At 39.4% G+C, this 23,669-nt stretch overlaps 1 protein-coding gene across 11 annotated transcripts in view; it reads left to right on the forward strand.

Annotated features, from left to right (window-relative positions):
* The first annotated feature begins 343 nt into the window (after positions 1-343).
* B3GALT1 (beta-1,3-galactosyltransferase 1) overlaps positions 344-23,669 on the forward strand; it is a 212,259-nt gene continuing 188,933 nt past the window's right edge. For 5 of the 11 annotated variants that reach the window (XR_008577690.1, XM_054830421.1, XM_054830417.1 and 2 more), the window contains exon 1: positions 407-578. The gene's annotated coding sequence lies outside the window, so the exon portion shown is untranslated. Of the gene's footprint in view, positions 579-1,055; positions 1,093-1,287; positions 1,344-1,424; positions 1,541-17,864; positions 17,935-23,669 lie in introns of those variants that run through there. The other 6 variants (XM_054830423.1, XM_054830422.1, XM_054830425.1 and 3 more) reach the window with 5 other exon arrangements.

Below are 23,669 nucleotides of genomic sequence, written 5' to 3' on the forward strand. Positions count from 1 at the left end.
GCACGTTTCCCACCTGAAAGGCCGGCCCTCAGCCCCGCTCCCGTTTTCCACAGCAACTGGGGAAAGGGGAGACCGGCCCCGCCGCACGCGCTACCACTGCCGGCAGCTACCACCGGGGCTGAAGCGAGTCCCGCAGAGGCCGAGGCCCTGCCCCAGCTCCAGTCACACTCAGGCCCGCCCCGACTCGGCACAGCGATCCACACGTCCCCGCCGCCGCCCTGCGGGCGCGCCCCAACACCTCACACCCACGGCTACCCCCGCCGCCTGGCGCCGTTCTCTCCTCCCGGAAACAGCGCTGCCGCAGGGGCGAGCTCCCATTGGGCCCTTTCCGTCACACCTTCCCGCCTCCTCGGTGCTGCGCGGGCGGCGATTGGCTACTGGAGATTGTCAGTCGGAGAGGGCGAGCCCCGCCGGTGCCCGGGCTGCGCTTTCGTGAGGTGGGCGCTGCTGCCGGGCGCCGCGGTGGCTGGTGCGGCTGCGGGCGGAGCAGTGATGCCGGCTGTGGGGCGGCGTACGGCAGCGGGAGCCCAGCACGGAGCGGCGTGCCCCCAGGCGGGTGAGGGCGGCGAGCGCGGCCGGTAAGGTCCGGCCGCGGGGAACGCGGATGCTCGCTTTCGTTCGTGTCCGTTACGCCTCGTGTTGGAGAGGCTGGTGGCAGCGCCGGGCAGCGGTACCGGCACGGGCGGAGCGGCGGACGGGCAGGATGCCTGAGGCCGGCGGCAGCGCTGGGCGGCGGTGGGCCGCGGCGGGCAAGGGTCGCGGGAGGGTGCGGTCCCCCGCCGTCCCTTGCCGTGCCCTTCGGTACGGCGGACCTGGCCGTGCCTTGTCCCGGTCCCCGGGCGGGACCGGCGGCGCGGCGGGAACTTCGGTGCCGCCGCCGGGTTGACGGTGGCCGGCGGTACCCGTGGGAGCCGCGACTGGGGGCGACACTAGCCCGCCAGTCGGGTCTAGTGGAGGGGCTGCGGTGCTGCTCCTTCCGTTCCTTCATCGTTTCGGGAGGGCTGGGAGGAGCGGCCGGAGCGCGGAGCAGCGGTGGGCGCCGACCGGCGCCGCCGGTGTTCCCGGCGGTGCCGCTGAGGGGCTGCCGGGCAGGTGAGGGTGGTCGCTGGGAAAGGCGGACCGCGCAGCGTCCCCGCACCCATCCGGCGGGGCGCTGCGGGTCCCGCTCTCCGCAGAGGGCGCTGAGGGGAGCGGCGGGCGGGACTGCCCCCTGGCCCGGCTCGCGCGGGGCGGGCGGCTGCTGCAGCCCTGCTCTGGGAGCTCGCGCGCGGGTGAGGAGAGCGGTAACCGCCAGCGCGGACGTGCGCGCGGCCCCGGCCCGGCGGTGAGGCGGCGGCGCTGGGGTGAGCAGCTCGGCGGGGCGTCCTGGGGCGGGGGATGCAACTCCCCGGCAAGAATTTTACTCGAACGTGGTCCCGGACGCTCAGCTGGGCGATTGACGTGCGGGGGAAACTAACGAAGGTGGTGGGCTTGTTGTGGCCGCGGACTGCATCTTAAAGTTGTTAAAACAGTTAGCTCAACGAAGTTGAGTTATTTTAAAGTAAGTGTAACGCGAGGGTTGATTAAGACGGCGGAATCCCAATGATGAAATCCCATTTATCCCTATGTGCCCTTTTTCATTGTTCTTCAACCTGCTGTACTTTTAGTGATAGAAGATGATATTGGAAAGCTTTGAGGGATTGTCAAATCTTGTTAATGTAGGAAAAAAAAAAAGCCGTTAGATGCTCTTTACAGACATTAATGTAAACATTCAGAATCTTGATTATGTAACGTTTTAAGGAATCGTTAGGATGCTGCCAGACTTTGTGATGATGGACGTGATCCTTCCATCATAGAAATAAAGAGAAGTTTTGACATTGATTCAGTAGGAAGCAAGATAGCATCCACAATTAACAGTGGAAGACAAAATAGCTTCTGTTATCTCTTGATTATTTTGCATGTGATGGGTTGGGCATTTTAAACATTAAGAAACATTTAATGTGCAGAAAATATAAAGAGTTTTTAATTTGATTTTTCATTCTTTTGCAGCTGTAAGCTTCTTTCTCTACTTTCTAGGAGTGTATTGATTTGGTTCTCTCTTGATACAGAGCATTCTGATACATTAATGCAGTTAAGGATGCGTTCAATCACGTGATGCATAACATGCTTTCAGAATTTTTTAAAATCATGTGATAGATCGCAAGGATGAATAGCCAGTATAAGCCCTGTTGTTACAAGTACATGCTCTGCTTTGGAGAGCTGAAGCCCAATTTTACAGCTGAGGGGAAGGCACTAATAAGCGTAAAAGATTTGAGGTGTGGAATTTATAACTGATACCGGTTAATATTGTTCCCTTTCTGCATACTTATCCACTTAAGTATTGTTTTTGACAGAACATAAATTGCTAGTGAAATTTCACTTTCTTGTACATCACCAATTCCGGATAGATCCAGCAAAATGTCATATTGGAAAACCAGTTTTTCAGAAACCTCATTTAGTTAACTTGAATCAGTATCTTCAGAGTATTTTAGGTTAATTTAGAGAGCATTCCTGATCCAAGTACATTGCACATAGCCATGACACAATGTCTGAGATGCGCTCAGTTGTGCCAGTCTGTCTCATACCTCACCTGTGTTTTCTTTATGTGCTTTCTTAGGAAAGAAACCCCCACATTTTTGTGGTGGTTTTGTGGCAGAGACCAGTAGAATTTTTGCAAAGATTACAGGCTGAAAATAAGCTTTTTTTTTTTCTTCCCCCTCGTGAGTGACACCAAATTTTAATCTAAAAATCTCTTTTATGGTGGGTAAACTGCAGAACCTTCAGCACATGAGTGGTCTTTATTCGTGATACTCATTTCACTGGGATTGTTCTCAGGAGGATGTGCATGCAGGAGAACATATGCCACTGTATTTGCTACATAGCCTCTCTTTATCTCAACTATTTTTTTTCCCTCAGTGTTCTTAGGAAACCTTTTCTAAAAGATCAAAATATTTGAAGTGTGTATCTCCAGAAGGGTGCTCAATTCACTGCTGATTTCTTTTTCTATTAATAAGTAATGAACTTTTTTGGAGCAGGGATCGATCATTCCACCACTAAAGTGAATATACATGTATTAACTACTTGCTTGTTAAAAAATATTCATCAGCTATAGACTTACTAATATTCATAATTATCATTACATAATGCTCTCACCTAGTTCAACCTAGAGCAGAACACAGAAGTTTCAAAGATTGTTAGCTTGCTATTCATAGTTTTCTTCTAAGGAGTCCCTCAGTATGTCTCCCAACTAAAAGGACACTCACTAAAATAGCAGAAAAAATCTTGGGTTTTCCTGAGGTGCTTTTGTAGTAATAATTTTTAAAGGGAAGTATTGCTATATGCAATATAATAAGAAATCTGGAACTGAAGCAGCCAATGCTGTCCCATTCTCCAATCTGCTGCCTATTTAGTTGCTTAGATAAAGATGGATACTAAAATATTATTGATGTCATTTGCCATGAGTAGTAGGAAAATTATTTCTTTTGATACAGCTAGAGAAAACAAGTGGCATGCTTATTTAGAAATAAGTATGTTTAGTTGAACTACTCAAAAGTTCCAGAAGATCATAGAAAAGATGAATGAATGATGTTTCTTCTTCTAGTTGTATTAGATCATGCAACTGGTACACGGATCTTTTTGGAAAAGCTAATGCTGTTTTTGAACTGCAGCTAAAATACTGACTTGTAGCTGTTAGTACTGTCTCCAGTAAACACAGCGACTGTAAACACTGATGTATGGACCTCTGCAGAATTCCAGATAAACAGAAGTATAAAATGCCTCTGCATCCAAGTGTTCCCTTTGTCACTTACTCACAGGCTTCAGATGTTTCCAAAAGGTGATAGTATCTGCTGCCATAGGCATATGTGAATGACCAAAATTGCTCTTTAGCTCCTGTGTCTCCTGTAAATGCTTTTCCAGGAAGTTAACAAAAGGTACCCTTAAACAGGACATGGGAATTCAGCTCCTGATGCTGAGAGCACAGCTCTTGAACACAGTAACAGAGGGAGAGAGGTGAAGATGGGCAAGTTGTTCTTTGGTAGGTAGGCAGGCAGGGGTAAATTTCAGCAGAGCTGTACAGACTGCAGATGTGTTGGTGGCTGAGATCAGCTTTCTAGAGTTGATCCAGGAGAAAGAAAGGATGTAGAAGAGTCTCTCTGAGCCTTGGGTCTGCTTGTAGGTAGTATTAATACAGGCATGAATCAAGGTGTGATAATGAATTACAAATCTCATTTACGAGCACACCCCTCTTCTTGTATCGCTACCTAAAATGTAAAAGTGCTAAGTATTTTACAGGCATAGTGGGGAGCAGACACTTTTTTAACCCTCCTGCAATCTGATTTTTGTAGCTCTCAATTTAACCTCCCAAACTATTGGGAGTAATCTAAATATCTGCAATAGTTACTCATCAAAACTGTACTTTATTATTCCCTTAAGAATGAAAATATGTAATGTAATGCATACATACATGTATAATTTAATGTATAACATAATGTATCACTACATATGCATATGACATACGTAAGTATACATTCTTTCATTCTGAATAACAAGAAGTTACCAAATACTGGAGAGGAGCTAATGGTAAGAGTGAAGTGAGTGAAGAATACGCTATACGGTTAAAACCATGTGAGAATTCTGTTGAACTATATTGCCAGCATACCTTCTCCCTTTGCAAAAAGTGTTCTGTATTATCAGTAGCCTCAAAATATTTCAGTTATAATATGCCTATTTCATGTATAAATACTTTATGTAGAAGAGAAGAGGGCAGGAAATACCCTATAGATACTGGCTTTTGCACTCAGTTTTTTAAGACTGCCATCTGAGTACCAGTAAGCTTTAACTCTTACTATCTTTTGAGACTTGCTGTAGTAAAAATGTGAATGACTTACAGACCTAACCTTGCCTCCCTTTGAGCTGTTCTGCAGCTCTGCTGTTTGAGGGGCTGCTGTTTGTTTCTTTTGTCCCTCAGCAGGTGGCTACATTTTCACTGAAATAGCTGATCCTGCTGTGGAACAACATCTGTGGCTTTGTGGGGGTCACACTGGCTGGAGTAATTCAAATATTTCCTCCTGGGTCTGACCTTTTTTCTTTTTTTTTTGTTTAAAGATATAGTACTAATTTATTGCTTAACATGGGATATTATATGTTAGAATTTATACTGAAGGTCTGCTGTTATTCAAATCTGACCTGTATCTTTCACAGTGGGTAAGAAGCAGGGGTGTAACCTTTTTTGTGTGGGTTTTTTTTTCAGAGCTTGAAAGAAGATATTAGAATTAAGAATATCGAAAAAGCTTTATTGGGTCAGATCAGTGGGCCTTCATACTCAGGGTTCAGTCTCCCACAGCGATTTTAAGGGATGCTATTTAGGGGCTGTTCACACACTTAGCCATTTTATGCATCTGTTCCCTTGTACTCTCCCCGCATACTTAGTTTTCATATTAGGGATGGTAGGTATATATCTGCTCAGTGCTTTTAGAGCCTGTTTGTGGGCCTGCCAACCAAGAACTTGTCTTTTTCAAACTTGCTGATGCTTACTACCTTACCACCCTTCTGTCGTGGCAGGTTCCAGAAGCTTACTACTAGCTTTGTAAAGAAGCACTTTTATCTTTTATAAACTAATGTCTTACTAGCTTTGTTAAATGTCCCTTAGTTCTATTACTGGAGGATTTAGCAAGCACAAGTTTTACATTAGTTTATTTACTACCTTCATGGTTTGATTGATCATATCTTGCTTCAGCCTTCTCTCCAAGAAAGGAGCCTCTTTAGTCTCTTTTTCTAAGGCAGGCACTCCATCCTTTTGATATTTTGTTTGCCCCTCTCTGACTAGAGTCTGCCCTTGAGGTGCAGAGACCAGAACTTCACACACTACTTGAGATATGGGTGGACGAAGGTTGTTTGTATAAACGTGCTATGTCTTGTTCTCAATGCCTTTCCTCATGATGCCCAGTGTTTTGGTAGGATTTTTGGTTGCTGTTGAACATAAAACTGTTGATTCCACAGATCTGATTCCTAGAGTCATGATTCCTAGATTTCTTCTCAGAGTCATTTGTCAGCATGGTGTGTATATGATTTAGATTATTTTTCATTAGGTGTATTAGCTTACATATATTTACACTGAAGCTCATTTGTCATCTTTTTGTCCACTCTGAGTTTTGCAAGATACTTCTGGAGTTGTTTGCCATCAGCATGGCATTAGTTCTGTGCTTGAAGGCAACTTTTTGTCTTTGTCCTAATTTTGCCAACAATATCATTCCTTATGAGTTTTTTCACATGTACGTCTGATGTCTGAGAGGGATAAAAGTGTTGTGGCAAATCAGTCAGGGTGTTTGTAGATCTTAAAAATGGCTTGTATATAACACAATTATTTTTTTCTTCTTCTTTGAACCTCAGCAAACATGAACTCAGAAGAATAACAGGTTAAGGCTGTGTCTAGAAACCCAGACCAGGAAAAAATGAAAGAAAACTGAAAGATGCCATTCATAGCACTTAATCCAACTGCACTGAATGGAGAAATGAGAATGGTGGTAGATGGTATTTGATCTACATTGATTGCTATTAAAATTATGCTTAATTAAAACCAAAGAAGCTTTCAAAAATGTTGAAGTGCAAAGTGGTGTTTACTCAAATAACTTTAATGCTTTCCTAGCCTCTCTAAGGATTCACTACACAACAGTCTTAACTCAAATACCATCTAATTAATCACCTGCCATTTGTGAACTACATTTCATAGTAACATGAAAATAATAAGCAAAGCTTTTCCCCTCTTCCCTCCCAGTTTTATTAGAGGTTAGGCTGGAAGCCCACCATATAGAAAGGATCTCTTCATGTTCCTTGTTTAGAAACAGGCTAGTCATTTGATATTCAGAACATGCCACTTAGAAGAGCTGCTGCATTGCAAACAGCATTGAGAGTGAGGTTTAAAGAAACATTAGTAATGTATTATTAGCGTGCTGCGTTATTACTTGGTGTTACTTCATAATAAATGTGGTTTCACAGCAGCGTGACTCCAGCAGCCTCTCTGTGATGATCCTGTCTTCCCTTCTCCCAGTCACAACGGCTCCATCCTTGCTAACCCTTTGCAGAACCACTTCAGCACATTAGTCTGGCAGAAGACAACTCCTCCTCACTGGCCACTGGTTTTAAAAAAACAAAACAGAAAACCCCTTTCTGCCAGCTGGAATCTGCTTCACAGAGGGCCTTATGAAGGCTGATGCAAGGGAGGACATAGAACTATGAAAGTAAATGCAAGGGGAGAGCAAGATCGTTGACAGGCAGCAGTTAAATTGTCTTAATGTGCTTGTCAAACCCCATCCTGAAGCGCTGTTCTATTTCTTGATTTATTGTTGTTAAAATATTTGGCAGAAGTACAGGACTATTTTAGTCGTCAACCTATTGCTTTGTTAATTTGCATATTCAGCTTAAAGAATTATATTTTATATCCTTTGAAGGAAGGCCCCAGCTTTTCTACTATCCATTGATGAGGTCATCTGCTGTGTAAATCTGGCTGTCTAAAAGACTGGGATACCAATTGTAGTTATTTGCAGCAATAGGATTCTTGTTTTCCACCATAACACAGTTCACCAAAACAGCTTTTTCAAATTATCATGTATTCAAGTATGTAACAAATATAATATTTCTACTGTTTCCATTTAGTAATGGGCTGTTTAAAGTCAGCTTCCTGATCTATTTAATGGGTGCTGTTTGCCAGAATCTGTAGCAACCAAGACAAGGCAGTTGTTTGCCACAGGAAAATGTTTTGGTGTGTCCCTTTTGCATGGTATGCTTGAAACTTGCCTCGTGATGCTTCACGACAAACGTGTCCTTGTGTACAATAGCTGCAAAGTCATGGTCAGCTTTCTGTTGACTGATGCAGTTCGAGATTAGTTTAATGCTGGATAGTGAGTTCACGATAGCCTGCAAAGATGTCATGGATGGACATGAACGCTTAGTGTATAGTCTGCACAGTGTGGTGTTGGGTTTTTTTTTTCTTCAGTACTTATAGGCTATGGTAGTGGTAATTGATGAAATCTGTGCTGAATACATTTAGCAGCATACTGATAGAGCAGTGCTACTTACACTGCTTATCTGCCTTGAACAGACTATCATAATGAAAAGTGGAACTTGTCTTCCATTGTTTAATTATGACTATATCTTCTTGTGTTAAGATGTATGCAGTCAGTCATCTAACATTTTTATAAGATACTTCAGAATCATCAGCCAAACTTTAGTATGTTCTTCTCTGGAAAAAATACTTTCATGTAGGTAGGATGGTAAATAAATAAATAAATAAAAAAGGAAGCCACACTGCTGTGGGCATCCACAAAATATTCAGTTAATTTCTTCTATGTACATTTTCTACACTTTAAAACTCAAGAAATCGTTTGGTCTGATAGGCAGTTAGTAAGAGTGGCATTTGCACATTCATGGCATTGTACTGTAAAAACTTATTTTATAAAAATTTAAGGCTTTCAGAATTTGTGAAATTTTTTCCTTGTAGAAAAATAATAAATTTTGCTTGGATTTCAGACTTTTTAATAAACCAAATACTTTTTATTTTTGCCAAGCTTTTGAGTATGCTAGGTGTTTGTTAAGATGTATTTTATGAGGCCTGTTATCTCAAATGTAATCATAAAACAAATTCTGCTACATGTAGTTCCCCACTGTATTTGCTTAAAATAAGCTAGGCAGTAACACAGCACTAGTGAAAGTTGGCTGAAAGATTCAAATGTATGAGCATAGCTGATCATATTACAGGTTTTCAATACATGAATTAAGCTTCAAATGAAAGTTTCTCACCAAGTTAGTGGCAACTAGGTCAGGTTGAGTCTGGTGTCTCAAGTCTGCATATATTTGCTTGGGATTCTTATCAGTTTGTTAAAGAGCACATTACTACTTCTGCTCTGTCATACCTGTTACACAAATATTTGTGTAATGTTGCAGCTCAGGAGAAGAAATGTTTTGTAAACTCTGAAGACACTGGCCTACTTGCTGGAAAGTTTTATGTGCAGATTTCAGATTACTGTACAAAGTCAAACATTCCCATTGATAAATTGGGGGTTGAAATAGAATTTGAGCATCCAGTCTGCTACTGATGTTGCAAGTTGGATCATATTAAACATTTCGCATAGAAAATACACTGCTACTGGGAAAAATTTTTATCCATATATTCAGTCTAGTTTATGAAATTAGAACTCAATGGGAGTAGAATTCAACACATTATGTCCTAGTTACAAGAGAGGGGGAGATATTGAAATACCATATTCTGGGTATCTTAGTTTGAGTATTTCTCTGGAGAAAATACAAAATCTTGATAGATGTGGGTATGAACAAAAGTGTGCATAGAGACATCAAGCAAAAAACTAGTTAGACTAAGTACTAACTTCTAGAAATTCTGTACCATTTATTCAGTAATATCCTCACTTAAAAGGAAAATGAAATACTATTGTTTGTTACTGGCACAAATTCTAAACATAAACAGACAATTCTGTTGAAATGTTCCAAGTTAAGACGTTTGCTGTGAATTGTTTTTCATTTGTAGAGAAGAAACTGTAATTCTTCCTCAATAAGATTTGGTATTGATATCACCTGAAGTCTTCTGCAAAGTGAATTTGGTACTGCACCTCACATTGTAAAATTACTCTTTCTCATCTGACACAATTAGACAGTGCTGTAATTTCAGGAATGGTCGTGACAAAAGTAGGTGGCAAGAGAATTTGCTAGTAAAAGCAAAAAGCTTACTTGCAGGTTTTTGGAGGAGAGGAAAGTCATGCCATAGCATCAGCCGTCTACTTTCAGACATTTTGTCATTTCAGTTTTCTGAAACAAAAGTTGTTCATTCTTTTTAGAAAGTAAATCATAAAATGACACAGTGCACAGAAATTGCACAGGAAATAACTGAGTCATAAGTAATAGGGTTTCCTCTGAAGATGTTACATGTGTACTAGGTATCAGACTCCATCAAGTCACAGTAAGATGTGTGAATGAATGTGGATGATGCAGCAGAAGTGGTGGATCATATAACAGGCAGACCATCACAGTAGGCTTCTGCTAGGTGTCGGTTGCCCTGCAAGGACTTCTTGGAACAAAGGAGTTTGAGTCTGGGCCAGATCATACCCGTTTTATATAATTTTAAACTATATATTACTATAATAACCACAAAGTCTGGGGAAGCCATGTACTGGTTAATGTGTCACAGCTGTGGTCACCTGGAAATCCTCTCCTCCATAATTTGAAAACTCTGAGAAAGGAAAATTTCTTTATAACCCAGTAAAAGCAAGCAACATACAAGTGCTAATGGAACTTGTCTTTCCTAAAGTATGTCCCTGTTTTCTGTATGGTCACTCAGCCAAGTTACTGCATGCTTTCATTTCTCTATTAGATACTTGTTTGAGGTGATTGCCCTGTAGTGAGACTTGTGACATGAGCAAACATGTCAATTATGTCTGAGTAAGTCCTATGCACTTTGTACAGTTGTCAGTGAAATGAAGACTCAGACCTGTTGTAATTTCTGTATAAGACCTTTTGGGCTCAGTTGGATTTCACTGTGACTGCATGTTACCTGATATTTTGGAACTAACTTAGAGCCTCTGCTGTCCAGAACTATTGTTAATGCCGTTCTTGCTAGCAAGATACCAATAAGGGTTCTGCATGTTTTTTCCAACTTTTATAGATATACCCAAACTTTTTAAAAATAGGCTTTGTCTATCTTTCAAACTCTATGAATTTTTATGTAATTGGGCCAATATGACCTATAAGCAAGGTTACACTTATACAACATGCACTTGTTTGAAAGTAATTTTTAATCACAGTTTTAATAACATGGCTTCAAGCAGCTGTTTTAAAAATATTGCATATTTTTACTTTTTAAAAGGTGTTTTTAAGTTCTCTTTAAGACACAGCACGTGTATGCAGCTGGAAAGAAGCATCTACTATCCTGTATGTTGAAACATCCTCTGAATAAAAACTACAGTGATTAATACAGGAGATCAGTTTTAGTATTAGTTACATTACAAATGCCTTTAGTAGTTCTTGTTTCTTTACAGTCTTTGAGTTTTCTGTAGAACAAGCTAAGAAGTTTCTGCACGTTGCAGCAGAGGCATGCCGTCGGTTTTGGCTCTCAGATTCCCTGTTGCTCTGAACATGAGAGCAGATTTGCTTAGGCCAGAGATGGTCAAGAGCAGCAGTCCTGGCTGGATGTAGTGGATCAGTTTCCAAGTTGCATTCTGCCCACTGCATGCTATAACTAATTGATCCCAACGGCTAGAGAGTCACCAGGAGAGCCAGGTGAGATCTGCTGGGTCTGAAAGTGCTCTCAGACACACGGACATGCATGCGTACCTGGTGGCACTTGTACTTGCTTGGATGGGTGAAGCTGAAAGGTACTAGTTTGGTTCCCTAGGAGCCTTAGGAGGGTGGCATGAGCCACGTCTGTGCTGGTGCTGCAGACACTACAGAATCAAGTAGCTGTTAACTGGCGGTGTGACAGCTTCTCTTGCAGAGTGGAAGCTTCATGCATCTGAGGACCTGGCCTAGCATTTCCACAGTGATGATAAAAACACTGATCAGAACTTTAGTTTGATCTTTTCTCAATTCAAAAGCCTTCTAAATATGCAGTACCTACATATTTATTTATGCATGCCTAAATTGTTAATCCATTATGTGTCTTGTGTACTACCTGTGAATTCTGTAATTGCTTAGGTTTTGTACATGTTATTCTTATGTGCTAGGATTTAATAACTCACTGGACGATGTTTTTGCCTGGTTTGCTGAGAAAGGCATAGTATTAATAAAGGTAGCTCTAGTGTGTTATCTGATGGACTGTTTCCACGGAGAAGAATAAAATAATTTGTTTGACTTTCATATATTTTCACTGTTGAAAAATAAGATCATGTTAAGCTTTTGAAGGTAATGACCACATCTTTCATATGTAAACCAATACAAATTGTTGTAGTCTTAGTTTCTTTTGCTATATAGTTGCTAGGTATGAATATAGTTAATATTAGATGGATAAGAATATAGCTACAGGTTATCTCATGAGATACTAATTTATGTGATTGTTCTTCTCTGTCTAGAAAGACAAAAATTTATAGCCTTTGAATAGTTCTGATAGGTGTTATTATGAAAGATAATTAAAAGAACTATGGAGATGACATGTGGAGTTTAGAAAATTTGTAATGAACCACAGACTGGTTGAATTGAGGACTTGCAACTGGAGAAACATGGTTTTTAAACTAGTAAAACTTAGTTAGGCTAGACATTTTTCAATGAGGTGCAGTGACATGCTTAAAGACAGATTTTTTTAACTGTGTAAGTAATATAATAATGTAGTGTAATGAAAATTCAGGAGGTGTTCCCTATGAAGCATAGGACTAATATTTCATGCATAACCAATATGGAAAGTGATTAAATTGCTTTACAAGGAAAAGTTGGTACCACGGTAGCACGGAATATTACAAGCTAATACTGCCTCTATCTGAAGATGTATTGTTCTGTGGTGATGAAATATTGTAATAACCTTGCACACCTCTAGAGAAGAACCTCAACTATAGCTCTCTGGAGTTATTCTTCAAACAGTATTATTATTCTGCATAAATAATTTTTATGCAAAGAACAGTTACAATAAACAGAACCATAAGAATGAAATGAACATATTCAATGTTAACAATTGCATAAAAGGCAGGCTAATATACAAGTATGTAGATAGAAATAAAATTTAAAAAAAAAAAGTATAAATAGTTGATTGCCAAGTGAGTTTCACATTAAAGCCCTTATCCAAAGCCCACTGGACTAAATAAAAGTGATCTCTGAGATCACAGTTAATTTCAGTCAACCTTGAGTCCTTTCCCCTCTTCCTTGAGAGTGAAAAACCAGGACTTCCCGGAATTTCAGTGAGTCCAGTTTTCAGGATTTAGGTAGTTTAAATACACCTTCAGTGCATTTAACAGCTTTCTCTTGAATACAGTGCTTCAAAGATTTATAGTTTCCTTTTCCCCAAAAACTGCAGCCTGTGGGTTTGTCAGGATACTATCTATACTATTTCATAATGTTTGTTTTATCAGGGCTTAGGAGGACTTTGCTTTGGTAATATTTATTTACTTCAGGAACACCTTGCTCAATTTCTGTACTATATTTATTTTGGAAATAATGAGAGAGAGAAAGCAGTGAAAACTGTGTAAGTTTCAGCTAGAAATTTAAGTTGGCAGCATAGTTAATATTAAGTCAACATGCATTTTAAGGTTTTAAAGAAGTTTTGAATTATCAGAGGAGAGGGAACTTTGTTAGGTAGCTCATTTGGTCAGGTTTTTTTCTGAAAATGGTGCCTTCCAAGCAAAATGACAATAGTCTCTTCTATATTTAGTGTTTCAGACATTTAACTTTCATTGGTATTAATGGGACTTTTGAATGTATATCCAAGAGACAGCACAATTTGATATTCAAGAAAGTAAAAGAAAGAGGTGATGGCAAAGATCAGATTAATAATATTTTTCTCAACCTATGTTAAATTTTTTTCTGGCTTTATATAAGGGTTAAAACTGTGACACTGGTATCTTCATATTTAAATCTTCAAAGATTTTTTTTCCCCCCCCCTCTTTTGTACAGCAGCTTGTATACTGCACTTGGCTTTTTGAACCAGTTAAATCTTCATTCTTTTCTAGGCTGTTCTTTCTTTCTTTTATTTAACAAAAGGTAAACAAATTTGCATTTTTAAAAAGGAAAAGAAAGTCAAATAAAAAATTGTATGCTATGTTTTACAAGGATGGTTTGAGGGGAGAACATTCCTAGGAAGCTTGTATATTATTTTTTGGTTTTCTCTGAGTATAAACTATGAAAAACTATTTTTCAGTTTTTCCTCTTCTGGTCCAACTGGATTTTCATACATAGAAAGACATGCCATATGCTTTGTTCCTTTCAAATATATGATTCTCTCATCATTTGGGGCGCAAGTATAACCCAGTTAGTTCTTGTTATGAGGAAATACTGAACTGTACAAAAAGGTGTTGCCTAGAATTTTTTGTGGCCGTTAATAGCTTAAAAGTGAAACAGCTTTCCCTTTCTTCTTGCTGTACTATATCTTGTGTATTGGTATGAAAATTGTTCTTTTGATTAGGTCATTAAGATATATACAGAAGACCTGACCTTGCAGACCTGAAGTACATAAAGCTTACAGAAAAGTCAATGGAATGTTTGTTCATGAAATGAGAATCTCACTGAACTAAAACTGTACTACTACTACTAAAACTTTGCATCAAGCTTAAATTCGTAATACCGTACCAGCTACACCATACTGAACTCTCTCAAGGAAACGCAATTTGAACTCCAATGTTTACCCAATATAGAAGTGATGAATACATGGCTCTAATGGAAATGCCAGGTTTTGGTGCCAGGTAATTACCCAGTGACACTGAAGATTATTACTTTGGTTCAGGAATTTGGCATGTTATTTAGCAGTGTTCTAGCTAGGATGCATTTCAATGGCATTTTATTAAATATGCCAATTTCTGTATAGCGTTTGACTTCTGGTGACAGTGACATAAGACTTCTTAGAAAATGCTTGTCTGCTTCACAAAGTCAGATGGTCTCTAAGAGTGTGTTCTAGGGTCATGTCAAAACTTGGCATAAACTTGTACGTGAGTTTAATTTTCACTTTTTTCAGGGTCAGTTTCACTAAAGGATATCAAGGAAGATGCTTAAAGTGTAGCCACGTGCACACATGCTGCGCTTTTTATCAGAGCGGTATCAGTCAACAGAGGTGGTGTTTATTGTCTTTTCCTGTTCTACTGCAAGGACATACTTCCCTCTCTCTAGACCTCTGTAACAGTTGCAGAGATAGATAGAATTTCCTAAAGGGAAAGGATAAGTCTGCTCTGCTTTTGCTATTTACTCTTTGCATTGCCGTTGTCTGCAGCTAGCTAACAGGTGCTGGTTTCTGTCCTGGAACTGCTGTGTCTCTGACCATCCTCAAGGCTGCATGCCAGTGGAAGATTATGTAGATCCTAAATTCTTAAGCCTTTATAGGATTTCTTTTTTGAATGGATAAAACTGCATGCATGTACTTATTTTTATACCATTTGCAACTGAAGGAGGTATGTTTTACAGCATGATAGAAACGGTACAGGAGAACTGGTTAGGCATGATTAGTAATTTTGGAAGCATGAGGGCTATGTACCTTTTAGAAAATAATGTTGCATAAGAGGTGTTTTGAAAGTGTGCAGTAGGGGTTTTCAATTCTATTTGGTAGTGGTGACAAGTGTTGACATCTGTAAAATATGAGCTCATCTCTTCATCCACAAAACAAACACAGCACAAGCAGCAGCAACTTAAACTAATCTCCTCAGTGCCAATGTTTTTTATTTGTCTTTCATAATTTAGTGTCAATGCCCAGTGAGCAAATTTATACATATGCTTTATTTTTTGCTTACTTACTGCCTTCAGTTAAAGGTTTTTCAGAGTTGATTTTAAATTGCCAACAAGTGTGACAGTAGCAGTACTTTTATCTTTGATGTGGATAAAATATGCAGTAAACTACTCTAAATGAACACAACTACACTGAAACTCCACTCTCTGTGTGCAGAACAAAGATACCTAAATGACTCCTGTACTAGAAGCAATATAATCACAATGGTATGAAGCTCCTTATATGTTAATTGACTGTTGAGAAAATACAACTGTGTAAGAATAGTATAACACCTAAATTGAGTTATCAAGCTCTTCACTGAACCCAGAGTCAATCATGTGACTTTTAAGGATCTTGTAATTTTTATGTTGAAGTAGAAAACAACACTTCTGGTAGCAGGACTGCTTGTAAAATCTGAATTAAGATTTCTTCAGTGTACATTGCTTTATTGTATACCAGTATTATATAAAGACAGCAAGAGAGGAAATGCATTAATGAATGTTATTTGGAACAAAAGTTTCTCTAATGTTCCTTAAAATATCTGCTGCTCAGAAAAAAGAATTAGAGAGAATGCATCTGTAATCTAATAAAGAAGACGGAAGTTAGTTTTGGAACATTCTCTATCCTTCCGGAAAACTCAGAAATTCACTTTACATATCACTAAAAGAGGACATTGTGATTTGGTAGGGTTTGTGGGGTTTTGTTGTTTTGGATTGTTTTGGTTTTTTTACTGTCCAGATTAGTTGTTCTAATGTTCACTAATGTCATTTCAGCTGCACAAAAAAATCAGTGGTGTGTTCACTCGCATTCCTCATGCTGTGAGCCCTACACTCTCTTTCAAAAATACCACCACCTTTTGGCAGTTGATGGTATGCAGTTCTTTATATGTACATACCATCTTTTGGCCAGGGATTTCTTTTTTCATTCTACAAGCATCTTCTAAATAAAAATTGGAAACCATATGAATGTAAAATGGTTCTGTAAAAGTAACTCCTTGAACATCTAGATTTTAATAGATTCTGTATGTACCACCGAAACATGAACTCGGTATAATTCTGTTTGGCAGTAGTAGAACTTTCTTTAAAGCCCAAGAGTTTGTCTCAAACTATAATGTATATTTTGTATATTTTACATATATGCATATATCTTACATTATCATTCCACTGTTAAAAAAGCTAAACTTTAGTAGGCATGATGCAAGACATGCTAAAATCTAATCACTGCAGATGCTAAACTGCAGTGGTGTAGTTATCACTGGTGAGTTATCAGTAAGAGAACCTACCTCGATATTTTATATAAATAAAGCTTGATTTTATTTATATGGGGAAGTTACTGTCTGCTGTTAAATCCTTTCCCCTGGCAGAGGGGGGAAATTCCCGAATTTTGTTGCTGTTAGGTGGAAGGTTCTGTTCATGTGTGAAGTATTCATTAGCTGTTGTTATCAGTTACTTCTGTTAAAATATTTTCTGGTGTATTAAATGAATACCGATCTCACAACAGCCACATCTTCTTATTCACTAGGTAGGATGTAAGTATGAGGTTAGTGTTTTTAAACAAGGAGTAGGAATTTCTGGCTTTCCCCAGATATTAACAAAATTCATTTAAATAGATTTGGGATAACATAGGAAACAATAGTCTACTTAAAAGCTTATAGTCCTTTGAAAATATTTGCAATCCCATTCAGTATGTGAATGAAGTCCAACTGAAAGACTCTTTCTGGTGTTCCACAAAATAAATCCAGCATCTCCACTCTTGCCAGCATGCTAGGAGTTTCATTTCCCATATAAAATGGATTTCTAGCTCATGACATGATTATAATTCTTATATAAATGGTTAGTTTTTATTGGGAAGATATTTCTCATTTTGGAAAAATATTTTTTTTCCTCGGTGCTAAAATTATTGAGGTGGTAGGTTTGCAAGATAGAAGCTTCATTATCAGAACCCAAACTAGACAAAGGGCTAAAAATGCATCTTAAGGACCATTAGTCAGAATAATTCGAGCTGACAGTAGCCAAGACTGTTTCATAGATGAAGTTCATAAAATAGCAAGTTGGTTTCTTTAGCTGGGAAAAATACCTAAAGTGGTACATTTTTTGCTGTAGTTGCTGGGGAGCGGCTTATACTGTAGCTGTGGGATATAATGGGAGTCATGTGTGAAATGCACTATGCTGATAATTTATCTCAAAAGTGGTTAGAGCTGAATATTACATTCACAGAGCATGTCTCATTGTAGAAAAGACGATGAGATGGATGCTGTTAGTAATGTTAGGTGACAGAGCCACTGTGATAGACAAGGTACAGTACACGTGTCAGTAGGCTATCAAGAGCATGTTGTTCGTGATTCAGGTGGGGCTATGGTTAGGTGAGCAGAAAATTAATACATTGGCTAGATGGGAGGAATGAACAGACCAGATGAGAAGAAGGAAAACCTGTATTTTGATCTCTTTGACAGACCTGGGAATGATCAAGGTCCTGAGGATATCAGGTCATGCATTCTTCTTTTGAAGATGAGCTCATTGACTGTGAGTCTGTGTTGCCAGTAGTACGTTAACAAAATGAGGATGGGTAAATCGTAGGGGAATCTGGCTGACCCTGCTCCAAAGTGAAGCTGCCACTGCATTTGGAAAAACAGCTACTTAGCTATGAAATGTCAACATCTTTAATAGAAACCTTTATAATTACTTGATTATAGAACTTCATGATTTTCTTTCACAATCTGTCAGATTGGAATTATTTTTGTTGAAAACACAACCTTAAGAGTTTGGTATTATAAAACTGTAAATGTAATACATAAATTATACAACCATAACACTGATATCTTATTTTTGTAGCATTAAGCATTTCCAAAAAATATCCAAATATTGCTAAAGGTTTCCATTTTAATATCATATTTAAAATTTCACAAATATTTTTTCCTTACTGAATTAATACAGTGATCATAGAATCATAGAATGGTTAGGGTTGGAAGGGACCTCAAAGATCATCTAGTTCCAAACCCCTGCTGCGGGCAGGGACACCCTCCACTAGACCACGTTGCCCAAAGCCTCATCCAACCTGGCCTTAAACATTTCCAGGGATGGGGCCTCCACAACCTCTCTGGGCAACCTGTTCCAGTACCTCACCACTCCAACAGTAAAGAATTTCTTTCTAACATCTAATCTAAATTGACCCTCCTTCAGCTTGAACCCATTACCCCTTGTCCTGTCACTACACTCCCTGATAAACAGTCCCTCACCAGCTTTCCTGTAGGCCCCCTTCAGGTACTGGTAAGCTGCAATTAGATCTCCCCAGAGCCTTCTTTTCTCCAGGCTGAACAACCCCAACTCTCTCAGCCTGTCTTCATAGGAGATGTGCTCCAGCCCTCCAGTCAGCTTCGTGGCCCTCCTCTGGACTCTCTCCAACAGCTCAATGTCTCTCCTGTACTGGGGCCCCCAGAGCTGGATGCAGTACTCCAGGTGGGGTCTCACAAGAGCCGAGTAGAGGGGCAGGATCACCTCCCTCCACCTGCTGGTCACGCCTCTCTTGATGCAGCCCAGGACACGGTTGGCTTTCTGGGCTGCAAGTGCACACTGCTGGCTCATGTTGAGCTTCTCGTCAATCAATACACTCAAGTCCTTCTCCTCGGGGCTGCTTTCAATCCATTCCTTGCCCAGTCTATAGCTTTGCTTGGGATTGTGCCGACCCACATGCAGGACCTTGCACTTGGCCTTGTTGAACTTCATGAGATTCGCACGGGCCCACCTCTCCAGCCTGTCAAGGTCCCTCTGGATGGCATCCCTTCCCTCCAGCGTGTCGACCACATAGCTTGGTGTCATCAGCAAACTTGCTGAGGGTGCACTTGATCCCATTGTCCATGTCACTGACAAAGATGTTGAACAGTGCCGGTCCCGGTACCGACCCCTGAGGAACGCCACTCGTCACCGTTCTCCACTTGGACATTGAGCCGTTGACCACAACTCTTTGGGTGCAACCATCCAGCCAATTCCTTATCCACCACGTGGTCCATTCATCGAATCCATGCCTCTCCAATTTAGAGACAAGGATGTTGTGCGGGACAGTGTCAAATGCCTTGCACAAGTCCAGGTAGATGACGTCAGCTGCCCTTCCCTTATCCACGGACGTTGTAACCCCATCACAGAAGGCCACCAAGTTTGTCAGGCACGATTTGCCCCTAGTGAAGCCATGTTGGCTGTCACCAATCACCTCCTTGTTTTCCATGTGCCTGAGCATAGTCTCCAGGAGGGTCTGCTCCATAATCTTGCCAGGCACGGATACTGTCTTGAAGCTGAAATTAATTGCTTCACTCCTTTGAGTCCTGGTGCAAGTTTTTCTCACGTACTGTACACAGAGATCAAGTGTGTTTTCCTCAGCAATTACTGCATTTGTTCAAAGTGAATTAGAAAATCAAAAATATTAGGAACTCTCTTTAATTAGATGATTAAAAAACCTGGCAAGCAGCATGATGTTCAGATGAAAATGAAAGGTATTTCTTCGTATTTTTAGGCCATGCTAAAATTCAGATAGGACAGTAGTTCTGCTGTGCAGTTAAACTGCCACAAAAGGGTTTGCAGTCTCTTGAAATGTTGTATGGTGTGTGCTTATAGTTCTCAACCAATTTTATCTTTCTAGGCTCAGCCACCTCACCTTGAAGGATGCTTTCAATAAGCAATCTTACTGTAAGCTGTCTGAAAACATGATGTTATTCCTAACAGCAATTTGAAACCAATTGGACTTGGCCTTCATAGAACTTTGCGAACAGATTCTTGAATAATACATACTATCAAAATGCAGCTGAAGTTAATGAAGTTATGACTGTGTACACTAGCCAAAGATTCTCCCCCACAAAACTTCATAATCTGCTTTTGCAGATTACTAACTTCTCCAACTTTTTCTAAATGTTAGAGGGTTGTTTGGTTTTGGTTTTTTTTTTCTTTCTTTACTCAACCTTTAGGTATTTGACTCTTAATTTTAGCCTCCTTCCAACAGTTCAACTTCTGTAATTTTTTCATAAAGGTCCAACATTTTTTTCCCTGAAGAGATCTTTTGGTATTGAAACAACATCTCAAATTCATTCCAAAGGCTCTGTTTCACTGTTCAGACTTTGTGTGATGCATTCTTTTGAATAGATTTGTTCCATGCACACTGTACTGAGAAAAACAGTTACTTAATTTCAGAAATGCTCCTTATTAAATAAAATGCAGAAGCCTTCTTCTGTAACTTTTTATATTTTTCTCATATTCTCATTTTCCTTAATTGATCTCTGTGTGGCTTCTATTATTGTAAGTTTTAATTATTGTTATATACATCTATATGTTTTCCATTTAGCTGTTTGGGTGTGCTTTTAGGAATGAAGCATGTACAACATCATTCAAAAGAAAGGACTAGACACTGTAGTTGCTGTTGTATGTAGTTCTCTACTATCCTACCTTTGTTCTACCTAACTTCTGAAATAGCATAACAACATTTCCAGTATTAATACAAAGAAGAATGTTTTATAAAGAAACAGTCTAACATCTAGAAACTCTTTTTTTGTCTGTCTCTTAAAATATGAAGCATATTATTTCCATTCCTCCTTTCCTCCCAGTCAATTTAACTGTTCCGACCTGGACAGTGAGCATGGGAAACACCAAGGTGGAGTCAAACACTTTTGCTTTCCTTAGTACAATGAAAATCTCTATGTATGTTTTAAAATATCAGCTGTTGCAAATCTTCCTTAGAAAATTTCTTTCAGTTGAAATGGCTGGTACTTACAATGAGATTGTTGTTTTATTACCAGTAATGATCCTAATACTCAAATAAACTGTTTCTTAATATTCTTGAAAAGTCTGTATAAAAGCTAGCTAGGACTAAGAGATTCTTATTATGCATTCTTTCTGAAGTGTTAGAGCTACTGGAGCAGTAAGAAAACCATTAATTGTAGTTGACTTTGTAGTTTGGAATTTTTCAAAACTTCTTTCCTGCTGCCCTGGATAATGCCTATTTTATTTAAAATAGCAGATTGGAAGAGAAGTTTTGTGTGTCTGCTGCAAGCTTTTTGTATTAGATTTATAGTTTACTCTCCAAGTACCTTAACTCTGTGGAAAGGGTTACATTTGTTTTTACAAACCTGAAGCAGATTATTTGATGCGAAGTACTGGATCCAAATATCTAACATCTTAAGGAAGGATGGGGCAAAACTTAGAAAACAAATCTAGAACTGGATTATGAATGTTGAAATGGCACTGGTATGTGGAATGGACAAACCCCTTCCCATCTAGATCTTCTAGCCATTTAAATAAAAATCTGTTTTTTTCTGAAGACCAGCTCTAATTCCTTATCATCTTTTTGTGAAACTAAGAACAAAATTTTGTTCTATCTTTTTTAAAAAAAAAAACCCTTTCAATCTGGAAATGCCAGGTGAGTTGGTAGATGTTCCCAGAGATCAGACTCAGTCTTTTATAATGAAATATTACTTGTCTTTTATGCCTGTGAAGGAAGGCGTGATTTTTAGGTAAATATCTCTTCATGAGGGGTGTTTATAGCGATTGCATTCAGTTGATGTTCTGCTGGAGTTAGTCCTGGTAGTGATATTCACAGAGGTCTGTTAGAGCAACGTAATTTGATTTGAGATAGCCATATAACACTGTAAAATGGACCATCTTTCAGAAACACACATTTCATTTTATGGGTAGTATTATATATAATAGTATTACATATCATGTTATTATTATTCTTCCTTACATGTATGTAACTTGGATGCCTTTGCGTGAGGCAGTGTAAATGTAAAAAAGGATGATAGCCCCTTCTCCAAAGCACTTGAAGTTTGCTGTTAATGATTCAATCCACATTAGATATATGCATTATAGGGTAGCTCTGAATTTGTAATTTTTGCTGTCAAGAAAAAACATGTTTAAAGAAAGGGAAATATCTTCTAGTAAGCTGTATTTTTATAGACCTTAGTTTCATACACGATGGACTTGTTGACAATCCGCTGATTTCCCTCTACCTTGGAAGATCTCTTAGGTCAACTGAGAATTTAGGGTTTCATCACAGATACAAAATTTGTAAAGTCAACATGATTAGTGATGTCTTGCAGACTGTCTGTAAATTGTCTTTGCACTTCCAGTATCTTTTCATTTTTAAATACCACTTCAAGTTGATTGAGAAGAAATATTCCGAAACATTACTAGTGGAAAAAGGACGTAACAAATAAGCACATTAGTGGTAACCTGTTTTACACAGTAGCTACCTACTAAATTGATATTTGCATGTACTAGTAAAGTGTGTTTATATTTTGTGGAGAGTGAAAAGGCTCATCTCTTTATCAAGCTTGCTTGTGTGAGTCTGGGGTCAGGAAGTATTTTATTTATTTTTTAAAAATTCCACTTTGTACAAGATTGGGATTTTCAGGCCCTACAGAGGAAAAGCATATAGTAATAGTAATGCATTCTAATTTTATCATTCACTGTATTTCTTGTCGATTTTGTTAGAAACAAAATCAAGTAGGCTTTGGCACTGAGCTGTTAAAACTCGGATATTTGCAGGAGGCAAAATGAACATCTGTGAAATCTCTATTTCCAGAGCAGCAGTCACCCAAAGTGTAGGCACTCATATGCAAATTCTGAGCCCTCTCAGGGAAATGTTCAGGAATTTGAGGTGTAGCATAGGGAAAATATTGGAATACTGCTTCGGCTCCCTTAATCCTTATAAATATCTCCAAATACAAATATGCGGCTTGTTTGGCTGCAAGGGTAAACTAAACAATGTCGGGCTGATAAAACTTGGTTCAACAGTAATAGTCCTGTAGGGAACAGCAGTCAAGAGTTGCCATAGCGTGATTATGCCACTGGCCTAATTCCTGTGTCTGAGCAAGGGGTAGTGTTCAGTTAGTTTGGTTACGTCTCATACATACAATTCTTAAATGAGAATAGTTCTCATGAGAGAACTATACAAAGAAATTAAATATTAATCCTTGATGGCATGTATTGTCCATTTGAGAGTTACATTTATGCGGACAAACCCCAAATTAGTGAACATGGTACAATCAATGTTCATTGGAAGAACTGTGATGTAATTAGAGTTTAATCTTCAAACAAGCTTTCTCCTTCCCAATCATACATTTGTTCCTTTCTCCTGCTTGGAATAGTTTGGGGTGCACTGAACCTCCATGTTTGCAAAAGGCTGAATGAACAATGGGCTGCTTGGAGACATGGGCTGGGGGAGGGAGGATTCTTCTGTTCTGTGTTGCAACCATGGGCTAGGGCCAGAAGCTGTTTCA

The sequence above is a fragment of the Grus americana genome, chromosome 6 (assembly GCF_028858705.1).
Source record: "Grus americana isolate bGruAme1 chromosome 6, bGruAme1.mat, whole genome shotgun sequence".
NCBI lineage: Eukaryota > Metazoa > Chordata > Aves > Gruiformes > Gruidae > Grus > Grus americana.